The sequence below is a fragment of the Puma concolor genome, chromosome B1, assembly GCF_028749965.1.
Source record: "Puma concolor isolate L17-30 chromosome B1, mPumCon1.1.hap2, whole genome shotgun sequence".
NCBI lineage: Eukaryota > Metazoa > Chordata > Mammalia > Carnivora > Felidae > Puma > Puma concolor.
The window spans coordinates 1,135,502-1,161,010 of NC_141670.1; the positions used below are offsets into that span (position 1 = coordinate 1,135,502).

At 46.0% G+C, this 25,509-nt stretch overlaps 1 protein-coding gene and 1 long non-coding RNA gene across 9 annotated transcripts in view; both read left to right on the forward strand.

Moving 5' to 3' along the window:
* Positions 1–25,509, forward strand: part of DLGAP2 (DLG associated protein 2) — a 781,526-nt gene that overhangs the window by 437,957 nt on the left and 318,060 nt on the right. The window lies entirely within an intron of this gene.
* LOC147581416 (uncharacterized) lies at positions 3,093–17,117 on the forward strand. The gene is made up of 2 exons (XR_015249661.1): positions 3,093–4,033; positions 17,044–17,117. It is a non-coding gene; the product is annotated as an uncharacterized LOC147581416 (long non-coding RNA).

Sequence of the window (25,509 nt, forward strand, 5' to 3'; positions counted from 1 at the left end):
CGCGTCCCGCGACTGCTCCCTGTGCACTCCCTTTGCCCAGTCCCAACATATGCGCTTTTTGCTGAACGTTTTCCGTGTGCTCCGTGCTCTGGAGAAACCCTGAGATATAAGAGAGCTGTACCTCGTGGCTTGTCCACGCCGCGTCATGCTTTCTCGTCTGCTTGGCCCTGTTCACAGTGTCTGTCGTCTGCGGTCTGTGTGCGTCCTGTGGTCTTCAGCTCTTTGCTGCTTCACGCTGTCCTGAAAGAGCAGATTTCGGTTGCCACAAATCGGTAGAGCTCACGTGGGAGGGTGCGGTTGAATCCAGGTGGTGTTGAATCAAGGGTGCGGTTGAATCAAGGTGGGAGTCCTCGCTCAGGGATAGGTGTCTGTGTGTTTCTGTGGACACCCGGGTCGTGGGACCCCGGGGCTGACCTCCACGCGGGGGCCTTCACCTGGAGCGTCCCAGCCCCACCCTGTCCGACATCAGCCCTGTGTCTGCCCGTCCTGGACAGTCGCCCCTGTGCCCCCAGCAGCCTGCTGTTGCCTCACGTTCACATTACAGACATTGTCCATGCACACCCAAGGTGTCACGATGTCAGGAGAAGAGGGAAGAGATATGCCCTTAGTCTGGGGGCAGCTCCAGCTGTAGATGTGAAACAAGACCTGCTTTACTCAAAGAACAATCCCAGTTGTCCAACCCCAGGAGACTGAGGGGCAGGGAGACTGAGGCCGAGCCTGTGGGGCCATGGGACAGGCTGTCCCCTTCTCTGCGAGCCCAGTCTCTGCAGCCCATCAGCATCTCAGATAGGCAAGCACGGTATCCGTAGATCAGAGAAAGGGAGGGAAGATTTGATGGCATGGTCTCAGCTGGGCTTTACTTTTTGAAAGGCACTATCATGCATATTCATACATTTTTAAATCGTTTAAGTAATTAGTCTAAGTGAGAGCTGCCTGAGTGCAGTGAGTGGAATCAGAAATCAGTTTTTTTGTTCCGTAATTTCTTGCAGCTTCTATGAGTTAACTCATAAAGGCTGTTGCACAGAAAGGATCAGAGCCGGAGGCTGGTGCAGAACGCAGTCAGATCCGGGTGCACTGTGCTCATTCCACGCACAAGGTTAAGGCATCAACTCATTAAGCTTCTCTCTTTCTTGTCAGAAGGCTGCTAACAGTCTTTCTCTGCTAAACCAGTGAAGTGGGAAACACCTATTTGCATTTTAATGATTAGTTCTCTTGGAGGAAGCTAGTTCTTTGGGTTCAGATTGAATAATTGGCATTGTCTCAGATGATAATATCTGTCAGGCTGCCAGACTAGGAACAAAGTTTATGGGGTCCTGGAGACCTGAGGATGCCACAATTGGGGATCCCTGTTTCTCAGAGAGCATACATTTGTAATTGTACATGAAATGTAGACCACAATTTCAGTATGCAAATTCGCTTATACTTTCTACCTTGCAAGGTTTCTGAAATTTGGATGACTATGTTCTCAACAGGAAAATGTTTAATGGAATTTCTTGTTACTTGTGGGTATCTTTCTTCCTAGCAAGAATATACAGACAGTTCAAGTCTGAAAGCTGCGAGGAGGGGCTGCAAGATGGTGGAGGGGCTCCTTACTCAGCCAGACTCACCGTGCCATGGGCGGGGAGACGGTGACCATAGTGTTTTGCCACACTAGAGACCAATTTAAAAAAACAACAACGTTTAGAATCTGCTAAGGGCATTCTTGTTATAATAGTTAGCGATAGTCCTTGAGTAGTAAGACTGTCCCGATTTGTATCATGTTCTGAGTGGTTCCTGCTGTCTTTAGACACGGGAGTGGCTGCACTTTAACCGGCAAGATCACGCGGTCGGTCTATGTTGATGTTGCAAGCATGACAGAGGGCTTCGTGTGATATAACCCATCAGTTTGATGCGGGAAAATACTTGAAGAGTATATGATCCTTTCAGACTTTATTGACGGACACATGATAACACTTGCTTTTTAACCAGACCACAGGGAACGTTGCCTAGAACCACACACGTCAATTCCTGGACACGCCTGTTTGTTTACTTTTTTATGCTTCAATTTGCTCTCCCAGCAAATAGATTTTCTGATATGGGAAGACAGATAATGGTGCCTACAAGGGTTTGGGAAGACTGATTAGAGACCCCTGCAATGGAATAACAGTGCCTTCCATCTACATTACTTAACCCAATTAAAACTAAGGAATAAATTGAGCTACTTAATATAAATTTGGTGCCAAGGAATAATGCTGCAAAAACGTTTGAATGGGTTTTAGCCTGAAAGACTTTTAGCGATACTTGCCCTAAGAGCCAAAGTAGACCATTTATGGAGGCATCGATATATAGTAGATTATTTGGAAAATGTTGTTTATAAAAATTCTGGTCCCAGAGCAAAATTCAAGTTAAAAGAAAAAACCCCACAAAATAAGAGACTTTCTTTTAAAATCTGTTTTGTTTTCTACTTTGATCATTTCAGGACACAAATTGCATACTGCTTTTAGAATTTTGGACAGACATACAGACTATTACATTTCACTATGAATAGAAGGAACCTGATGAGGTTTTGGGGTGATGGTGGGGTGATGGGGTCCAGAGAAAGAATTCTTGAAGACGTTTGTGATGCAAAAAGATGATTTTATTAAAGCACAGGGGCAGGACCTGTGGGCAGGAAGAGCTGCCCTGGGACGCTGAAGAGAGGCTGGTTATATACTAATGGAAATAAAGTCCAGGGGAAGTTTGCAATGAGATTTTCACACATTATAGAAGACTCCCAGGATCCCAGATGCCTAGTTATTGTCAAGCTAAGGTTGTTTTCCCTCCAGCAGAGATTAGCATTAAGACATGCTAAGTTCCTGGAGAAACATTTTGCTCTGCTGGCCCCAAGTATCTATCAATGGGCTGCAGGTTATAAGGACATTTAGTTTTATCTGCCATTTCCTTCTGCCTTTGTTTCCACATCACTATGGAGGGTGATGTTGGGGCTCCAGGAAACTGAGTCTGTAGGTTTCTGGAGATTAGGTTATTGATGAGATTGCCTTTTTCTTGTAATTTACTAAGATATTTGTAAACTATGGAGGCCCATGTCCTGCATGACTGTGATCTCTGTCGGTTAATCCTTTGTTTTCTTTCCTCTCTTTTGTCCTTGGGCAGCCAGGAGAGCCTGAGGAATGTCACACATATCCCACCTGTGGGGGTGGTGGGGCTAGCTTGTACTTTGTCCTCAGCCCACCACAGGCTCCCTCATCAGAACCCAAGCTACCTCTTCTCTTCCTCACTCATGACAAAGAAAAAGTAGAAAATGTTTCCTGGATTTACTAGCATTCTGTTCTTGATATTTTATTTCTTTATTTATTTATTCTTAAATGTTTATTTTATTTTTGAGAGAGACAGACAGAATGCGAGTGGGTTAGGGGCAGAGAGAGAGGGAGACACAGAATCCGATGCAGGCTCCAGGCTTTGAGCTGTCAGCACAGAGCCTGACGTGGGGCTCGAACTCACGAGCTGTGAGATCGTGACCTGAGCTGAAGTCGGACGCTCAACCAACGGAGCCACCCAGGCGCCCCTGTTCTTGATTTTTTAATATAAGTGTTGAAGATTTGTCTCCCAAATGACTCCAAACACCGTAAAACTTCCATTCTGTTTTTGCGCCGTAATTGAGTAGATATCTTCCTAAGATTTTGGGATCTCTCAACAATTGGAGAAAAATAGGAAGGCTGCTTTTCAAGGCCTGGGCATCGTAGGTTTGAAAAGAAATGTTTTGGCCCCACCTCTGCGCTCACGGAAGCCGAGCGCGTCAGCGCCTCACCTGTAGCTGCTGGCCTGTCTTGTGTGCAGATCAGACCTCTTTAATTGTATGCTTTGGGTAAAAATGGTCTTTTCTGATTGCTATTCTTGGAGGTTTGTGGAAGATAACCAGCATTTAGTAAGTTCTGAACATGTGCCAGGCACTGGAGAAAAAATTAGCGTTGCTTAGGAACCGAAGAATTCAACTGGTTTTTGAGAGAAAACAGAATTCCATTCCAGCCGATCTGTGTTCTGGGACCTTCGAATGGTTAGTGTTTTAGTACAAATCAGAACATACTGTTGAGGATACAAGAAGGAAAACTGTTGGTCTCGCCAGGTTAGGATGGAGGGTGGCAGGAGCTCTTCTCGTCGTGTCGTAAGCACACCCAACCGTGCAGCAGGTCAGAGCTGCTTTGGGTGTGCACCTGAGCTTGAGTGGAGGCAGGCAAAGCTCTGGGCCCCAGATAGGAAACACTTTTAAACCAGAGGAGAGGCAAGACTCAAGCCGCAGTAGCCCCTGAGAAATAAAACCCAGAGGGGGTGCTGGGATGGGTGGGGGCAGAACAGCCTGGCAGGTGTGGGGTGCAGGTGCTGGGACCCTGCCCCGGAGTGAAACTGCAGAATCTCAACAGGTTTCCCCGTGTGAGAGAAGACTAGAGAACCCTGACCTAGAAGGCATAGAGGAAGCCCAGCACGGTTCCAGGGTCATGGGAAGAGTATAAAGTTACCAGCAAGGAATGCACACTCCAGGCGTGGACGTGAGATCTGAGCCGCCGCGCCTGTGTGCCACAGAAGGCCACTTGGTGAAATAGATGTGAAAATCGTTCCCAAATCAGTTACGGTTCTGTCAGAACCTGAGAGCCACGGTGGGATCAAAATCACAAATTATCTACGGAATCGTTGACAACACGGGACTCCCCCTTTCCTAAAAACAAACAAAAAAAACCACTTTATTTTTTTTTTATTTTTATTTTTTTTTAATTTTTTTTTTCAACGTTTATTTATTTTTGGGACAGAGAGAGACAGAGCATGAAGGGGGGAGGGGCAGAGAGAGAGGGAGTCACAGAAAAAAAAACCACTTTAGATAAACAAGCATACAAAAAACGATTTTAACCCACATAAAGAAAGCTTAAGGGGATGAGAACGCAGGATAGAAGGGTGGGCTTGTACAGATACCGGCTGTGTTTCAATTACTAACCAGGTTTTGAAAAGGAACAGAAGTCCTGATAAAATAGCTACCTAGTACAACAAAACGTTGAAAGAACAAACGGCATATCTAAAGACAAGAAATGTCATTTAAATTCACTGCTGTGTCTATCTGTTGTAAAGCAGATTAGACAGAGCTGAACAGAGAATGAGCAAACCAGAAAACAGAGGTAAAGGTATTACCCAGAACGTCACATAAAAACATAAAGGGTGATATGAAACAAGATTGAAGATGCCTGAGAAACCAAACACGTGTCTGCAGTTAAATGAGAAATTAAAGAGAATGAAGACGACAGGACAGGCATTGTTCTTAAGTAAAGGCTGGGACTTTTTTTTAGGACTGAAGAAATTCGTTGTGCCTTTGTGATCTGAAGACTTCCAATGCTAAACCAGGCAAATAGAAACACGTGCACATCCAATGAAGTGAAACTTTGGAGTATAAGAGACAAATAATCTTAAATGCCCCCAAAGAGAATGTATAGATGACTTATAGGACTTACACTGCAGAGACTCCCAGGGGGCTTCTCCTCATCAACACGGATGCCGGATGGCTTTGGATAACACCTGAAAGTTGCTGAGAAAATAAACGGGGGTCAGAAAAACACCACATGCTCAGTATAAAGTGGAATATAAAAGAGGAGAGGAGAGACAGAAGGAAAAAGGCTCTGAAACCACAAAACACAAGATGGAAATGACCCAGGATTTAAATAAAGTCACTACTTGCTGATAAAAGGATACCCACTCCAGGGCGCCTGGGTGGCTCAGTCAGTTAAGTGTCCAACTTCGGCTCAGGTCGTGATCTCGCGGTTTGTGAGTTCGAGCCCCGCATCGGGCTCTGTGCTGACAGCTCAGAGCCTGGAGCCTGCTTCAGATTGTATCTCCCTCTCTCTCTTGCCCCTCCCCTGCTCACACTCTGTCCCTTTCTCTCTCTCAAAAATGAATGAACAGTTAAAAAAAATTAAAAAGAAAAGATACTCCAAGAAGCTCAATCATCTGCTTTAGAATAGATTCAAAATATGTAAAGCAAAATAATGAAATAAATTGGGGATCGCCAGGAGAAGGTGACAAACCCAAACCCCAGTAGTAGAGCCCTTGTCTCTGTGCACAGGGTCGTGCTGGGGGGCTGATCACCCAGGTGAGAGCAGACGAGCACTCAGAGGGGGTCCTGTGGCCCAGGCACCCTGATTGGGAACGCTGCCTACTGTCTGCCAAGGGGTTCCTGCCGCGTTCAGGAAGTTTACTCTTGTTCAGCCACAGTTCTCCTACACTTGTGACTGTTTACGCAGGTGTTTATGCAACCAACCATGCTTTTATTGGAAGTATTTGCAGAAATGTAGGATCCTTTTGGTTTCTAGATGGACACAGATTCACTTGGAGCACGTTCTCTTGGTGGGGACGGTGTGAAGGAGGAAGCAGCGTCTCTGCTGTCCCCTCACTGGGTCTCCAAGTGCTCAGAGAACCCAGACTCCCCTCTCAGCGTTTATAGCCAGCTGTGAACATCTGCTCCCAAAGCCCGTGTCAGACTGTACTGTCTCCTGCTTCAGATGCTGTCAGAATCCCTCATCGTGCGCTGCATGCACTCCACATGCAGAGTCTTTCAAACATGCCACAATGTGCCTTTCCACTCATGTTTGTGACAGGTAACACATACCTGTTTTTGGGTCCCTACCTGGGGACTTGGGCTCCGTGAGTTCATTCTGGACGTGGAAGGAGTTTCTGCAGTGCAGTGGGCAGAGGAAGGAGAGCAGTGTGTGGGGGCATGCACATGTGCGTGTGAGTGTGTCTGTGTGTGTGGGCATGTGTGCCTATATATATCTGTACATGTGTATATGTGTGTGCGTGAGCATGTGTGAGGCGAACGTGGAGAAAGACACGAGGAGTGGCCTACGTTTGTTATCTTAGCAGAGGTTAGGGTTTGCATGGATGGGGGGAGAGGGGCACGTGATACTTTTCATTAAAGACAGAGAAGTCCAGGAGCAGACTTGAAGGTCAGCCCCAGCACCATCTGCGATAAGCCCCGCGTCCTTCCCATCAGACACCCTCTGTTGTGCCTCGTCTTATGCTCCATACAAGGTCCTTCTCCACGGATGCCTGTCAGAGCCTGATGTGCCTTGGGCCCGTGACGGGCCACCACGAGCAGAGGGGCCGTGTCGTTCTCATCTCCACAGCCGGGGGTGCACTTCACAGTTGTGTGTTTCTGAGCCAAATGCATAAAACTGACCACTCCAATATCTGGTCTCATTACCAACGGAGGCAGTTTTGTCAGCCGCACTTAGAATCAGAGGTGAGGCCACAGCTACTAAATATGATAAAATAGAGTGAACGTGGGGATGAGTTACATAGACCATCTGGTGTCTGAGACTCGGTCACAATTATGCATTTATGCAGAATGATATAAAATGCACAAATGAACCCTAATTTGCACATTTCTATTTTTTTTAGATTATTCAATATCTGAGATTCAGGCTTTCAGCTGGCGCTGAAGCAATTTTACCTCATTAATGTGCTCAAGGAATAAGTAAATGCTCTATCTTTCTGGTCACCGACCAATTTAAATATCAGGTTGCAGAGTTAGTATGTTTAGGTAAAGTACTGTCTATTTTCTTGTTGCTAAACTCATGACTATTGGCTGCATTTTGAAGCATATTCGGAAGAGAAAGTACAGATGGAATATGTGCAGTCCAACGTAGAGGACGAGCCGACTGGAGCCCCCTGGAATTGAAAATAGGTCGTCTTCAGTTCCGGAGAAGGGCTAACGAGAGAAGTGTCACATGAGGACAGGGTCCGCCGTTCATCTTCCACGTTGGGATGTTGCCTGTTGGAAAGGAAGAGTTTGTTGTCAAATTTGAGTCTCGTCCATGCTCTCATGATGTGGGCATGAAATACCCCACACGCGGTGTCTTGGGTTGGTCTGCCTCGAGCCCCGTGTCCCTAAGAGAGCCCTTGCGGCTCCTGGAGCTCCAGCAATGAGAGGCTGAGTGGCTCCTGGTCCCGATAACGACGTGTCCACACAGAGGTTATATTATCTCCGCATATTACTCGTTTTCCCCTAGTGGCTAACCGCGTGATTTAGGCTAGCGCCTGGCAAACATGGTGGGGATGCCGCGGGGAGGCTCGTTCTGGGTTGGCGGCTACCACCACGGCCCACGGACAAGCAGGCATCTGTGTGCCTTGCGCCTGCGGGCTGGGAGAGCTCCGTGGGCCAACAGCCTGTGTAGATGCGCCCTTCTGCAGTGTGGCCCTGCTGTCGGCCTGAGAGGGGTCCTGACCCTTGATATACAACCAGGCCTCAGCTTCTGGGGCCTCCGACTCACTTCCTGCTGGGCAGGCTGTCACCCAGCCTGTCTGTCCGCAGCGTCTCCAGAGGAGAGGACGTGAGCCCGAGGTCAGGCCGGCGACCTCTCTTGCACACACCCGTCTTCTAGCTCATACACGTGACTGGGTTTTAGATAGCACGCATCTTTTTAAGTGGCTGACAGAAAGGAGAAACCATTTTCTCCGAAAGCCCTTGTTATGATTAGTGATATGTATTCCTAATTTCGCTTTCCTCTCTGATTGTTGCATCTCATTAGCTACGCATGAATCATAAATGCCTGGGGATTTTGCAGCATCGGCTTCCGTGTGCCAGCCTCGGAGGGGAACGTCCGACATGCAGTTAGTGTGCATCCCCCCCCACCCAGCCTCCCATCCGATGGCCCAGGGCTCGCTGTGGGTCTGGACGTCAGCCCCGTGCTTTGAGGGCCCACAGACGTGGGCAGGGTGCTTGCCCAGGATGAGGTCACCGTGGCAAGGCCAGCAGCATTCTGGGAAGCACAAAAGCAAGCTGGGTCTAGGACTCCTTTTTCTGGAAAGAAATGAGCCAAAGTTCTTTCTTGGTGGGGTTGTTGAGGGGCTCACGTGAAATGACATGTGTGGAAGGACTTGCAGATCTTAAAATCCATGTGTTCCTGGGTTGGGGAGAGTTTTCAGGAACGGCCTCACCTGTAAACATGCCACAGATGATGGACTTTCCCCTTTTCTCCCTTACACAGGCCATCGTCCCCTCTGAGCTCAGCTCACAGCGGACCCTCATACAAAGCCTTCCCCTGGGGAGCAAGGGTGGTTTTGCAGTTTATAAATTATGCGGGCCTCGACTCCCCAACATGGGCGGCGGTGTGTGGGCCGGGATGCCGGATGCACAGGACTGGGAACCAGCTACTTGGATGTACGTGCAAGGTGACTTTGGTCGGGAGAAGTCACACTTGTCAGAACATATCTGTCAGGCTAGAAATGTATGGAAAGGTGGACACACAGTGTGGCACCTCAGTGCATATGTTATTCATTGTCAAGACTTTATCGACGAATAAGATACGAAATCACTGCTTTTGCTCTAAAACATAGTTTTGAAATACATGTCTACTATGTGGACTCCTGCCTTCTATCTAAGGTTACTGAGTTTCTGGGGAGAGATCGAGGCTCTGAGTCTGGTAGAAAGGGAGTCGGCAGGAACCAGGAGCCCCTGTCCCAGCATTTGCTGTTAATTCGGAGTGTGGGCTTTCAGTAGCACTCAACCCCGTGGGCACGAGTTCTCACCCGGAAACGCTCCGCGTCTTACAGTTGTGTGTCTGCACATGTGTGTGTGCCTGCACAGTGAAGTCTGCCTTCAGAGGCTGGCTGCTATTTTCTGGGTGCTCTGCATACGCACAAGTTGGTTTCCATGACGCTGTGCATCATTGACCTGCTGTTTAGCGAAACTCTGTGTTTTATTATTAGACGTGACGCGAACAAGGCAGATGGGAACCAGTCTTTCAAAATTGTGTTGAGGGATGAGCCACGTCCCGTTATGCCCACTCACGTTCCTCCCCCACGTCTTTGCAAAGTCCGCGGTGGTTAATTTTGGCAGATTACCTGCTACCGGAGTAAAAAGTTATCAATTAAATGAACGAGTGAGAAATGTACAAATGAAAATGTGTGAAGAGGTTAAAAAAGACCATACGTTAAGAAGACAGAACTAGAACTAAACAGATTTTTGTGCAAATCTTGCTGTCTCCCCTTAGAACCTGCAGACCTTGAACAAATCATGTAACGTCACAGAGTCTGAAGTCCTCCTGTATAGAGTGGGTAAGACGGTACCCTCATCTCAAGGCCGTTCTGAAAATGACAGTGTTGAGCATAGTGCCTGGTGCAGAGTGGGGACTCAGGGAGGTGTGTGCTGTATTTTGCTGCTTACTTCTTTGTTCAGTTGTTGATTCCATTTCTGTGGTTTGCATTGGTGTCTGCCAGGCATTATTATCCTAGGTATCGGGGGCGTGCCCGGCTATGCATCTAAAGAAAACGTAAGAATTAAAACGATAGTCGTAATAGTTACAAGCACACCAGTAGTGGCATTGTAGGGATAATGGTAATCAATGTGGTCTTGCGAAAAGTGGTTCTCACATGCAGTCGGACTTTGCATATGAATGATTTCTATCCAGGCTTCTTTGGCTCAGAAGGCAAAGAGGGACTTTGGGGTAAGGAGAGAACAGAGGAGAGAGGGAGGGCTCTTTTTTTGTCTCTCACGTTTTAGGAGTCTTGTGAGACATAGCTGTAGAAACCTTTCTTGTCTGTCTGCAATGGCAGTTTCTCATCCCAGTTGGAAACCAAGCGCCCACAGCCGACAGGTAGGTCGCTGTGCCTGCAGTGTCTGCATTAGTGCCTGGCAGGTAGTAGGAACACAGAGGAGGTTTGTGAACTCGCGGTCAGGCTAACACACCACTGACTCGCTGACCAAAGCACAGGGAATTGTACAGAGTAGGCACTTCCCAGGTGCATTATCCTGATTCTGTTAAAGCCTGGAGAGAGAAGTAGAGAATCTTCACACACGGGTGGACCTTGCACCAGCCCTTCAGCGTTGTCGTCATGAGCGCTTGAACTGGGAGAGGTATACGGTGGGAGGCGACTGGAAGGAAGAGGGAACAGGGTCACGATTTGCCTTGAGAAATTGCTCAGGACTCCTGAGCAAAATGTAAATTTTATTTTGAGTCCTTGTGGGGATGATTCGGTGGGAATTCTTGGGAATATAATTAAGAGCAGTCCTTAGAGGGACAAACTAAACCAACATTGAGGAACGTTCCAGAGCGTTGACGTGGATTCCACGTTGCTGCTGACAAATTTGAGTGGTTTATATACAGAAAGCTGACCTAAGATGGCTCTTCCAACAGACACGCTTCTTACTGCTCTTGAACAATGAAGTTATAATGATGTTGGTATTCTCCATTTTCCCAAATTCTAAAATAGTTACTTAGGTATTGCAAGGCGAAAAAAGGAAAGTTAATGTGATGACAGATGCTACTGAAACACCCCAGTTTAAGATACAATGTAAGATGTATCATATGTGTGCAATTAGCATTTCCTCCCAGGTTTTGCCATTGAAGCGCTAAGTTCACGTAGATCAATATATGGAGAGTGTCTGATGTGTGAGGGAGGTGAGCCAGGTGACGAGGGCTTCAGACCAATGACGTCTAGTGGAGAAAGAAAGGCATGTGCATCGTATAAATCCCATAACATTTTAAACTTTGTGTTATAGTAGTGTCGGAGAAGAAGTAAATAATGTCACTGTGGGAAGGAGTCATCAAATGATGAGCACTGGATGTGGGAAAAGTGTCTGAAATAAATGATGAGCTGGACCCCAGAAGAAGACAAGGCTTGGGAAGCATGGTGTTGAGGTTTGAGGGGTCTGTGGGACTCAGGCTTTGGGGGGGGGGCGACTTTCCATGTCACCCTGCAGATTTTTTTTCCTGCATCTCTTGAAGACAGACCAGGAGCCATAGGCCTGTCACAAGCCCACAACTATATGCAGAACTTTTGGAAGTGTCTGTAAATTCCTTAGGGACAAAAGGATGCATCATTTTTGTCAATTTCTCATGGAGATTTAGGACCATGAAAAGGTAAAAAGAACAGCTCTCTTGCTCTTTCCAGGGAAACCTGGAAGGAAAAATCACAGTTTATCAACATTTCAGTGCTACAGGTTTTGTCTCTGACAAAATCCACCTGGCCCCTGGGAAGTGACCTTGGTTCTGCTTCTGGATTCCTACTCAGGGCCGGCCCTTATGATAAGAATGAGTAGATGACAGCTCCGGAGAGCTGCGGGGCCGGGGGTAGCGCATGCGTGGAAGGGACTTGCCAGGCTGGATGGTACAGTTGGGTGAGTTTAGAGACAGGACTTCACCCTAACACCAAATCCTGATTAACTCCGGTTCCGAGGAATCGGGCGAGGACTAACAGCAACAGGAAGCTCCCTGGATTGTGCAGTCACCAACCTGCCCAGTGCTTGCTTGGGGAGCGTGAGGCACTGATCAGGGGCTCCCGTGTCACACACTGCGCCGCAGCTTGTGGCGACACACAGGGTCCTGGACGGTCTCCCATCTTGATCTTGCTCGACTGGTCTTCTGGCTTTAAGTATACCTGGTGCCACTTACCTAGGTTTACACCTGAGGTGGAGGACCGGCCCATCCAGCCACCACGTCTGCAAGCGCAGACGGAAGCGGGCAGGTGGCGCGGGAGAGCGGTGACGTGCTGGCCTCGTAGCCTCGCCGTGGCTCCGCCATCCTTTCCGGAGGCACCCTAGCTTTGCGTGGACGCTGGAGTCCGCTGCACAAAGGCATCGGTCTGCATGTGAATTTAATCCAGGTTCTCCAGCCAGTGTGAAGGTGTCCACTCAGAAGCTGTTTGTACTGAGCTGGGATGTATACCGCATGTGAAATTAAGATAGACGTGCTGTAGAATCCCCAGTGAGGGAGAAAGGATTCTGTTCAAAGATGAGGCTGGAGAGACATGGATGTGATTCCAAGTGGGAAACTTGCGATGAATCGTTGATACCTTTGTGTGAGACTGAGGGGCTGTTCTGACCTTGGACTGTGGGCCAGATACTAATCAGCGCAACTTCCGGTTCGGGGCAGGCACTCGTCAGTACAACTTCCGGCTTGGGGCAGATACTCATCAGTACAGCTTCCGGTTTGGGGCAGTTACTCACCAGTCAGTACAACGTCCGGTTCGGGGCAGATACTCATCAGTACAACTTCCGGTTCGGGCGGCTACTCATCAGTACAACTTCCCGTTTGGGGTGCATGCTTATCAGTACAACTTCCCATTTAGGGCAGCAACTTACAAGTACAACTTCTGGTTTGGAAATCAGCTGGGAACCCGTCAGTCAGCAGCCAGCTCTCAAGTATGAGAGACAAAGTCACGTACTAGGCTGTGGTGCCCCAGCATGATAGCCCTGCTTGTCACTTCCCGCTCCACATGAGTTACGTGTGTTTTTACATTTATGGAGAGTGCATTTCTGAATTATGTTTTAATTTATGTAAGAGAGTAGATTAAAAGCGAACTGTTCTTTCCCCAAATGTCAGCGTGCTGAACATGTGCGCGCGTGCTCATGTAAACAGGAATAGCGCAACGTCTGTAAACACATAAAACATACGATAAGTGTCTTTGGATTTATTTTCTGAGGTAGTTGTTTTTACTTTTATTTATTTATTTATTTATTTATTTATTTATTTATTTATTTATGATGTTTGTTTATTTTTGACAGAGAGAGAGAAAGCAGGGGAGGAGCAGAGAGTGAGAGGGAGACACAGAATCTGAAGCAGGCTCCAGTCCCTGAGCTGTCAGCACAGAGCCCGACGCGGGGCTCGAACCCACAGACCATGAAATCATGACCTAAGCTGATGTTGGAGGCTGACCCGACTGAGCCACCTAGGCGCCCACTTTTATTTTTTAAAACAGTGATTCAGCTCGGGGCGCCTGGGTGGCGCAGTCGGTTGAGCGTCCGACTTCAGCCAGGTCACGGTCTCGCGGTCCGTGAGTTCGAGCCCTGCATCGGGCTCTGGGCTGATGGCTCGGAGCCTGGAGCCTGGAGCCTGTTTCCGATTCTGTGTCTCCCTCTCTCTCTGCCCCTCCCCCGTTCATGCTCTATCTCTCTCTGTCCCAAAAATAAATAAACGTTGAAAAAAAAAAACAGTGATTCAGCTCAATGAAAACTAAGAATTTACACCAAATATTCAAGCTGCTGACAAGAGCAGAGAAATAACTCCCTTGCTCTTAATTTTCTAACTTAAAAATTCTCTGTATTTCTTTCATTTCCTCCTTAGAAAACTTCTATTAAATATTTTCCATGACTCCTTCCTTCTACAGCAATGATAATTGTAGCAGCCACGACTGGGTGCTGTCTGCTGTATTGTGGTCAGAATGCCCATCTGTTTGATTTGCTCCTCTCTGCTTACTTCTTATTTGCCACCATAAATACATCAGTAAAGTTGCCAGCTCAGTCTTCCATGACCTGTGAGAGATCAGACCTGAATCTGGAGGCCTCTGACTACAACACCAGGCTCTGATATGTTCCTGAATCACCCAGAAGCAGCTGCGGTGTGATACGTACACACATGATTTGGTCATGGTATTAAGGATGGGGGAGAGGGGGGACCTTAAAGATCACGGGGTCCAAACCCCTCAGTTTTCAGTGAGTAAATGGGTTCCGAGAGGCAAAGTGCCAGCTGCAAGTCAGAGTGCTAGCTCATGGAGCAGGTAGAAGCAAGCACACTTTGTAGCTTGTGGCAGAAGATGTGGAACAAGAGAAGCAGCACCGTGATAGGTCTGTGCCCCAGATGCCGCAGGGAGCGTGCGGACATCACGCTCACCGAGATGCCTGGACAGTAGCGCTGATTCGCTTCTCTGTGAGACTCTAAATTCCATGCGCCGTGAAAGTCATCAGAGCATCATTTTCATGTGGATGAAATTACGTTTCCTTGTCAGATATTTATGGAGACATGAGGCCAGAAAGGTCATGCAAAGCCTCTGCTGATGAGAAGTTCCTAAGGAAAGGGTCAGAGTGGATGACTGCCATTCTGGGGCTTTACCCCCAATCCAAAAAGAGAAGAGCAAAGGAAATTCTGTATAGAATAAAGATTTTTAGAGAACTGTGGAAGGACTAAAATAAAATATGCTTTTTGTAAAAAATCAATATTATTCTTTAGAAGCATCCATCAATTTAGATCTGTCATATATAAATGCTGTTTTTTTATTTTTCTCATCATTTTATTTTGGCCTTATTACAAAAGAGAACAATAAAATATAACCAGGGGAAATGAAAACAGAAACCATCCATCATCTGACTGCCCCCGGGACCCGGTATGTGCAGGCTTCTCCTCTGTGTGCATTCACAGACTTCTTACTTCGACACTCTGATTAACAACCATCCACCACCGTGGCTCTTGAAATGTGGCATCTCTTTCTGACAGCTTCTAAAAAAAAAATCATGCAACTGCTTTTTCACCCCCAAAACACTAAGAGAAGTGATATTTCAACATCAGAGTTTGGACTAACACGTCGGTTCACTCGGAGCAGTAACGGTCAGACAGTGGCTTGTGGATCAGATCTGACCCACATACCACGTCTCGGCGAGCCTGCACAGCTTTGCTGGGGCATCCTGAGAAGGGAGGGGTGCCGAGGTCACTTTGCTGCGACCCTCACCTTGCTGTGTGACCGTGTTGTTGACACATGTTGGTCCTTCATTTTGCCCTGAACATGTTTCTCTTGCTGTAATTTAAGTGCATCTTAGGTGCTGGAGAACTGGGAGCCCAAACGTTGCATATCAGATGCTTGGTTCTCTGACATTCTCTCGCCTTCCACAGAAGCATGCCCTCACACCCTCATAGCAAGGCCACATTGTTGAATGTAGCAAGCTGTGTCACTTACATTTTATGGCACAATTTTGTTGGTTTACTTTGTGGTATTTATGACAAACATAAACTTGTTTGGATCCTTTAATTGATACGCTTTTCTATAGGTGAAAATTATTTGTATACCTTGGATTGGAAGAAGATATAATTTTAGCTCATTAAAATGAATAAAATTAAGTTTTCTTTTTATGGCTTTTCACTTTGTAGCAGGGTTTTCAGGAATGTCCTAGGCAAGGGAATGGATGTATTTGTTTACTGAATCATACCACACATCTTTCCTTATTATCTGCATTTTTGCTTGGCTATGAATTGTGAACTCTATTCCATAACATTAAATATGCTTCTAAATATCACTTTTAGTGGTTATGTATTATTCCATTGTCTTGGTCCACTGTGATTTATTGGATTAATTCCCTTTTAATGAAAATTTAAGCTGTTTCTAATCTTTTTATGAATATAAATTATACCTTCATGAATATATTCATAGCTTTATCTGTAGGTTCATTCATGATTATTTCCTTGGGGTAAATTCTAGACGTCATAGAAATATAATTGTTAATTCAAAGTGTGGTTGCTTTCTTAATGAATCTTTGGAACACAGGAGTGATTCATATCATATGTTTCCTTTCCATCCTGAAGGGGAAGACCTATCTGTGCAAATATGATCACTTCACCAAATGTTTGGGAACTTTAATTTGTATTATTATTATTATTATTATTATTATTATTATTATTATTTTGCAGGTATCCAGACAACCTGTTTTCACTAGACTTTATACTAAGCACTAGGGATACAGAAAATAATGGAGTAGGGAGATTTTGTAGGAAAAAAATCCATATATCAAGAAATATATAAAATAAGTATATACCATTATAGATTTTTAGTGCCCAAAGGGAATGGCCAGCTTTATCAGGAAGCAGGTGAATCATAAAAAATGATTATAAGAGAGGTGAATCTTCAACTCAGTAGTGAAAGGTATCCAAGTGTGGGGGCCTTCCAGGCAGGGTGTACCATTGTGATACTCAGGGACAGGAACCAGCAGAGCTAACTCACTGGGGTCACATCAAATCAGTGGTCAGGGTCAGTTTGCTCCCAACCCTTGTCCCCTGCCTCAAATTCATTTAAGGTGAGCATCTCCCCAAGCTGCCGGGGCCAATAATACAGAAAGAAAGTCAAATAGAGATGTCTGGTGGGTTATAAAAATTGTGCGGGAAAAATTCTCTTGAATCTCAGTTAATTTAATGTGGTTCTGAACTGGGTGTTGGGAGGTTGACAGGGTTGGGAACTCATCAAACTTCTTGCAGAACAAACAAACCAATGACGATTCATAATTTGTCTTAGTCAACATTCATTTTTAATGGCCTTTTTCAATTCCAGAATGCAGGAGACATGATCATTCTGGAAGATACCCACACCAGGTCTCTCACAGGAGCCACACTCAAGCAGAGCAGGTGCTGTGTTCTAGTTCTTTCTCTGCCACCAAAGGGCAGGATGACCTTGCACAAGACACTTAATCCTCAGGGCTCTCAATTTATTTATGTACAGAAATAAAAAAGAAGCATGACCCTTTGGAGCCTTATAGTTGTGTGACTGAGAGAGCAGAGGTGAGAGGTGTGATCCTTGACCGCGATGCGCTGAACTCCTGAGACTCTGCTCTTCAGGTCACCTACATAATCCTGAATGTGGTCAATACTCAATTACTTTCTGTGCTGTTGGCAGAAGGAATAAATGCCAGGAAGAATAAATGAATTCCAATGCAATTAAATCCTTATGCTAACTTAAAAAAAAGAGAGATCCTCATGCCATTTTATTTGCTTACTAGTGCTGTCAGTAACTTGATGAATCTTTAAAATTCAGATTTTAATAAAGATGATATATTTCTCTAGTCAAACCATGGATTTATGGAAGAAAAGAGATCCCTGTGTAGCTGATTGTATATAAGGGAAAAAGCTTCATCTTACTCTCTCCCTAATCACTGGTACAGTCAATTTTATGTTTATATTTTATGTACACGTGGTTATAACATGGGATACATAAGTCATGTGATGAAGAGCCCTTGGATAATGAGAGGCATAAAGCCATGAAAATGCCTCAGTCATTCATTTGAGTAAAAGACGGGCACTTTCCAGTCTTCTCGGAGGAGATCTATTAACGCAGAAGTGCCCTTCACATCGATGAACCCATGCCCGCTGTGCAGACGTGATTTCTTCCTGTTCACACCGGGAGAAAGAACATCTAGAAAATTAACAACAGTTGTGAAGAAGTAAACTTTGTTCACCACAGGGAATCAATTTTAACTACATAAATTTGCAAAACAAGCAACAGAAGCAAAAATCAACGAGTGGGACCACATCAAACTAAAAAGCTTCTCTAGAGGAAAGGAAACCATCAGCACAATGATGAAGCAAGCTGCAGAGTAGGAGGGCGTATGTGCAAGCCACATATCTGATAAGGGGCTAATATCCAGCCTATGTAAAGAGTTTCTATAACTCAATGGCCAAAAAAAAATCAACAGTTGAAATGAAAAATGAGCAGAGGACCTAAACAGACATTTTTTCCAAAGAAAACGTCCAGTTGGACAACAGACACATGAAAAGATGTTCAGCATCACTGATCATCAGGGAGATCCTGATCAGAACCACAATGAGATTCTGCCTCACACCTGTCAGAATGGCTAGCATCAAAAACACCAGAAACAACGGGTGTTGGCGAGGATGTGGACAAGGGGGAACCCTCTTGCCTTGTGGGTGGGGAGGCAAACTGGTGCGGCCGCTCTGAACAGTGTGGAGGTTCCTCAGAAAAACAAAGACAGAACTAGCATAGGATCCAGCAAATTCACTTCTGGGTATTTATCTAAGGAAATGAAAACACTAACTTAAAAAGACACCTGCATCCCCATGATCACTGTGGCCTTATTCACAAGAGGGAAGATAGCAAAACAACCTAAGTGTCCACTGTTAGATGAATGGATAAAGATGCTGTTTTATGTGTATGCATTATGTATATTATTCAGTCACAGAAAAGAAGGGAGTCCTGCCATTTTGGCAACATGGATTGACCCTGAGGGCATTATACTAAGTGATGTAAGTCAGAGAACGCTAAGTACTGTACGATCCCACTTACATTTGGAATCTAAGAAAGCCTAACTCATCAACAGTAGATGGTGGTTGCAGGGGAGGGGCTGGGAAATGTTGCAGTTATAATACAAGCGAGTCCCAGGGCTCAAGTGTTCAGCCTGATGAGTGCGCCTTAAAATACGGCATTACCTATTTGAAAGTTGCTAAGAGAGTAGACCTGGTCACAAAGAGGAAAAAAGGCAACCGTGAGGTGGTGAATGTTGGCTGTGGTGATGCTGCAGCACCTACGTGTGTCAAATCACTGTCTGCACAGCTTAAACTTACACATTCTTACTTGTCAATTAGATCTCAATAAGCCTGGAAAAGCAGATACTTTCCTAATTGGGACTTGCGTGTAATTGCAGTAAGAGACGTGTGACATCTCTGTGGTTTGACAGCCAGACTGTAGCAATTTTTAATTAGAAATTCCCTATCTCAAAAGCGATTTGTGAAAACAACTTGAAAGTCCTTTGATTGTTTGGATACTAGGATTGGCCAACTCACTGATTCTGTGCTCTAGAATGTTCTTCAACTCAATTTCAGTTTATAAAATTTTATACCTGCTGTCGGTGAAGATCTACTCTGCGCTTTTGTCTGTGTGAACGTGTAGACATATAAACGTGAGGCCCGTCCTAACTGAACTGATCAAAACATAGGAAAAGTTAGACATGTTGAGAATCTTGAGTCAAGAGAGAAGCAGGGTCCTAATGAGTATATAAAGAGCATGCTTTTGGAGGGAAATTGGAATTCTAGGAATATCAGCTTTGGGCTGCATGAAAAATTACTGCAGACACATGCCTTAAAAGGACACACATTTAGTATGTCACAATTTCTGTGAGTCAGGAGTCTGGGCATAGCTTAGCTGGATCTCCACCAGACCTCAGGAAAGGTGTTGGCCAGGGCAGTGTTCTCACTCGTCAGCTTGTGTTAGTGGGCGCCCGCTCCCAGGGTCACTGAGCTTGGTGGCAGGATTCCTGGGGCCGTGGTGTTCCTCGAAGCCCACAGTGGGGCCAGAGAGCCTAGAGCCTCTGACGGTCCTCCTAATGGACCCGGTCACAAGAGTGATACCGTGGCCCTGCTTAGGGCCACGTCCTGCCTGCATGCAAGAGGAGGGAGTCCCACAGAGGCATGACCCCCAGAATGTGGAGACACCCAGCACCACCTAGATTCTGTCCACCGTGCCAGGGTCAAGAAACGGCCTGAACAGAACTTCTCTGCTTTGAGAAGCTTATGGTTTAGTGACCTTGACAGGCACGCAGGGCTCAGCAGTTTCTGACTCCTCTGTACGTGAGTCTTCTTTCTGATTCCACAGTGTGCATGACTACCTCTGGTAGTTGCTCACAGCCAGTTTAGACCCCTCCAGGGGTTCCCCTCTGTCGGCCAGTTTGCTGGATCAAATCTCAGTGAGGTCTGTGGCTACTGACTTGAAAGCCACAGTGCTCTGAGCTTGCAGTCTGTCTACGCTCCTGTCCCCTTCCCATCTCTTTGCTTGTGGTCAAGAGTGACCCGTTAGTATTTAACTGGGAAGAATCAAGACACCTGCCTGTGTCACAATGTTTATTTATTTATACCCATTTAGTTAATAGATTGATTTTCCCTGAACCAAAAAAACCAACAGCACAAAAAACAAAGCACCCATTCTACATGTTTAGACTGGAAGGGATTTAATAAGAGAAGGTGATATTTAGGAGGCATATAAAGGAAGGAGGGTTGATTGCAGCTGAAAGATTAAACAACAAACTTCCTGGCAGAAGTGACACTTGATGCCTGTGGTGAGCGATGAGGATCTTGTTCAGTGGAGAAGGGGTAGAAACCGCGGAGTCAACCACGAGTCACAGACACCGAGGAGAAAGGAGCACCCAGGTGTGGTCCTTGGCTGGATGTAGGGGCGTTTGGGCGACAGGGCCAGAGGGCGGCTTGGGGTCAGGTCTTCGTGCCACCTTCATGTCTGCAGATGTCAGTGGTAGTCTGAAGATCCTTAAGTGAACCGTCGAGGACATCCTCGGGGTGTCTTGAAGTGAAGTCTACCCTATAATCACGTTCATAGTTTTGTGTGTGGTTGTCTCAGGAACAGATCCATTGCCTTTATGTTTCGAAGCTGTCAGGGGAGTTTAGGTTTGGAGCCTGTGGGACGTGGCAGGGAGGCCTGGGGAGCCTCCCTGGGACATGGAAGGGAGGCCTACAGATAGCTCTGTGACCTTGGGCAAGGCCTGGCCTTGCTGACTTTTCCCTGTAAACTTGGGACAGTAACAGTCCCCAGCTCCAAGTGTGGTCAGCGTTAAATGAGATCATGTGTGTAAAGTCCTTATCATAATGCCCGACACAGAGTAATAGTCCAAATATATATAAATATAAAAAATAAATTTTTTTTTCCCAGTTAGTCTGCATACTATAATGGCTAAGCAGTGCTGACTTAGCAACCCCCAGAAAGCACACACTTGCCAAGTCTTGGATTTGGGTTTTGAGCCAACTGCGTCTGTCCCTAGTTTATGGCAAAGGCAGTATACACATTGGCTTTTCCCGTCATCGTGATCTCGAATGGTTCCTCATCCTTTAGACTCCCAGACAGCTCCCGGCTTGATGCTCAGTCCCCCCTGCACCCCCTCCCAGCCCTCCCGTCCCAGCTGCAGACTGTCACCCATCAGCCCCCACACAAGGTGGGCCACAGGGCTGAGCCGGCATCCAAGAACAGAGGTACATCCCAGGGCTGAGCAGTTGTGAGCACCCCTTGTGTCCACCTACAGATGAGACCACAAGGAAGACCGACCTGGGAGAAGCCCCCTCCCCAGGCTGTCCCAGGAGTCCACGGGGCGAAATGGTAGTAGAGGCATAGAAGAGGTTCTGTTTCTGTCATTCTTTGCTTTGACCTTCTCTTGGAGAAACCCGAGAAGGACAAGAGCGTCCCTAAAGGTGATCATTGGTGAGCGCACCAGGGCTGCAAGGTTCCAGACAGACACGGGGTTCCGCACCTGTCGCCCTGGATCTATCATCTGGTCTGCTTCCCTTCCCAGAGCCCCAGACCTTTCATTTTACAAAAGAGAAAGCATGATTTTTTTTTTTTTGAGTAAAACAGGTTTGTTTTTATTTACAGAATACAAGTTATTTTAAAATAAAATATTAGCGTATCTTCCTTTCTACTAAAAACATGAATTATTTGGTGGCCGCAAAAGGCAGTTTATTTTAGCCCAGATGCTGTTTTGCTTTGTTCTGATTTCTGGTTTTGTGCTAGGTGTTTTTAAAAATTTTTTTTAAATGTTTATTTATTTTTGAAAGAGAAAAAGAGAGTATAAGCGGGGGCGGGGAAGAGAGAGATAGGTACACAGAATCTGAAGCAGGCTCCAGGCTCACAGCTGTCAGCACAAAGCTCGATGCGAGGCCTGAATTCATGAACTGCAAGATCATGACCTGAGCCGAAGTTGGACACCAGCTTCGTGACTGAGCCACCCAGGTGCCCCAGGGGTTGTGTTTTGTTTTGTTTTGTTTTTTTTTCTTTTTTCTTTTTTCTTTTTTAATTCCAAAAAGGAATAGTGATGATACTGATAAAACTTTTATTGAATATTCAACTTTTTTTTTTAGTAACAAATTCTCTTATTACCTAACCATCATCTTGAAAATGCCTGTACACTGTGGTCTTATAATTCTAATCCTGAGACTCCCTCTGTGAAAATAAGTAAAAATTTAGCAAAAGCTCCCATACCGGCTTGTTTTGCAACTTACTTTATACAAGCAAACACTTGGAAACGGCCTTAAGTCTGACAGTAAGGGGATGCTACTGAACCACGTATCTCCCATGTGACGAAATCCTCTGCAGCCTTGTGATGTAATGCATTACGTTTCGAAAACTGTGGGGAGAGCTGCAGTGAGCACCTGTTTGCGAGCGCCACAAAGCCCTCCCATAGAGAAGGTACATAGATGCCAACATAAAATAGAGCTCTGCATTCCTGTGCTTTCCTCCTCCTCCTTCATATATTCTAAACTTTCTGTAACTGGTTTGTGGCCTTTCTGGTCACAGGAAATACTATTTAAAGTCTGCCGTTGCCTAGACTTCAGACCAGCAGGCGATACTGCATGCATTGTGAATACACGGCTTCTTCAGTTAAGCCGGGAAATGCCCTGTCCCCAGGACAAATGGTGTCCTGGCTGCTAGTGGTCACATGAGCAGCCCATTGTAGGCTGGCACTCGAGGGGAGATTTTCTAAATTGCTTCAAAGAAGCCCATTAAAATGATCCTCTCGGTATAATGAGGCTCACCGAACCCATCCTGGTACCGTTCTCTGCGTCAGTACAAAGAAGGGATTTGCTCCAAGACGAAATAATGTCCTGATGCCACTGAAGGAATATCAACTCACCCCTATTTCTGTCTGCTCGTTCCTCTCCTCTCAAGAAAGTCTCTCCTTTCCTCAAGAAAACTCTGTCCTTTTCTTCCTGACCTTCCACGCTTCTATTAATCTCTGCCTGTGCATCTCTCTGCCCAGAGTCCCAGGACTTAATGACCTACAGACTGCTTTATCTTGCTTTTGGTGTTTTGCCAAAATTTTGCTACAGTTATGTATGGCAGAGATTCTACCAGATAAGGCAGTTTCCACCTGAAATTTTGTCATGAGAACTTATGTTTTCAAAGTAGATGTCCGTGTTCTGTTTCATCGATCACATTTTCAATAGTTTCCATAGTGGGATAAGAATAGAAATAGATGAAAAAAGTATTGTTAGGGGAAACTTCTTGATGTCTACCATCTGAATGGTTTGTCTCAGTATTCATAGTTGGAAAGCAGCTGATATGTGTATTTTTAAACAATGTTTCGTGATTCATTTTTCTCAGTAAGTTCAATCATATTTCAAAACGACACTAACGGATGAATGTAACATTGTGCATTTAGAGTCACTTTAAGAAGATATTTGAGGGATGGGACGCCTTGGTGGCTCAGCTGAGAGTCCAGCTTCGGCTCAGGTCATGATCTTGTGGTTTGTAGGTTCAAGCCCATGGTGGGCTCTGGGCTGACAGCTCAGAGCCTGGAGCCTGCTTCCAATTATGTGTCTCCCTCTCTCTCTCTTCCTCTCCCCTGCTCATGCTCTCTCTCTCTGTCTCAAAAATAAACATTAATTTTTTTTTTAAAAGAAGATACTTGAGGGGCGCCTGGGTGGCACAGTGAGTTGTCTCTCTGTTTCAGTTCAGGTCATGATCTCACAGTTCATGAGTTCGAGCCCTGCGTTGGGCTCTGTGCCCAAGGAGTATGCTTGGGATTCTGTCTCTCTGCCCCTCTCCTACTTGTACACACACCTGTGCACTCTCTGTCAAAATGAATAAATAAACTTTAAAACAAGATACTGGAACACGCTTATAAGTAGAAATTGTCCTAGAGATGATAGGAGACTGGCTCTGACTTTGCGACGTAAATATCTGGTACCTCAGTACTGCTGGTGAACCACAGCCAAGTGTCCCGTGACATCAACAAGACATACCTTTCCGAGGACACAATTCTCTGATTCGTTGCTTTTTTAAAACAGAGAAGAATAAACTTGTAAACAGGAACTTTTTTAAAGAAGTGAGATGCGATAAATGTGCCCTAGACATTCCCGTTTTTTACTTGTCTGCTCATGTTATTTTTATGTGTCAGCAAACCGTAGGTAGGAGTCAGAGTCAAAAAAGTTTAGGGAGAGGCTCAGGGCTCAAACATCTGCCCAGCAGCATCAGTTGTGAGATTTGGGCTCCCAGTCTGTCTCCTCTTCTCTCAGCTGGAGGAAAGCAGACGCGTGGGTGGGGGGCCGTGGTTGCAGGTGTTCAGTAAGGGTCACCGGCCTTCTGTTTCCATCCCCTCGCCGGTGAAGGCCCACCGGTCCTGGGCTGCATTCGCGGGTGAGGGGCCGCGTGCAGTCCTGCGCGAACGTGACCGTGTCTCAGAAGCCTGACGTCCGTCCCTCACAGGGCACATCCTCTGTGCGCCGTGACACCTCCCCGACTCTCCCGGCTTGTCCCCTTTCCGGTGGACTCCAGGGGCCGTAGGCAATATGATGAAGGTGCCCTGGTTCACACAAACACGTTCTGGGGGAAAACCATTCGTTCTCCACTCCGACACGACTATCGAATGCTCACAATGGGGGCCTGTGTTTCCATTAACCCTTGGTGACTGATTGAGACACTTAGTAACCTCAGTAAATTACTTAGAAACGTTGGTCATAAAATGTGGACTAATAGCCTGACACATTGTTTGCCTGTGTTTGGGTTCAGTATGCACATGTGTGTGCACGCACATGTGTGAGTGTGCATGTGTGCACATGAATGTGTACGTGTGCACGTGCGAGTGTGCATGCGTACACAAGTGCATTTGTGAGTGTGCACGTGTGTGGGTGTGCATGTGTATGTATGCGTGTGACTGCATGTGTGTGCATTTATGTGTGCATTTGTGTGAGTGTGTGTACACGTGTGTGTGTGAATGTGCACGTGCACACAAGTGCATTCCTGCGTGTGCATGTGAGTGCGTGTGTGTGCGTGTGTGTGCATGTGCGTGTGCACGCACGTGTGCGTATGTGCATGTGCATGCATGCGTGTGCACGTGTGTGTGCACATACAGCTCTTTTAGTGTACGGAGGGGTAGATTTTGTAGGATGTTCACTGTTCTTTAACATTCAGATGAATTTTGCTGCTTGTTGGGTTCTTTTTTGGAAAATCATGTAAGATTTTCAACATGAAGATCTGGACTTAGAACTAGCCATCTATGCATTAGAGTTG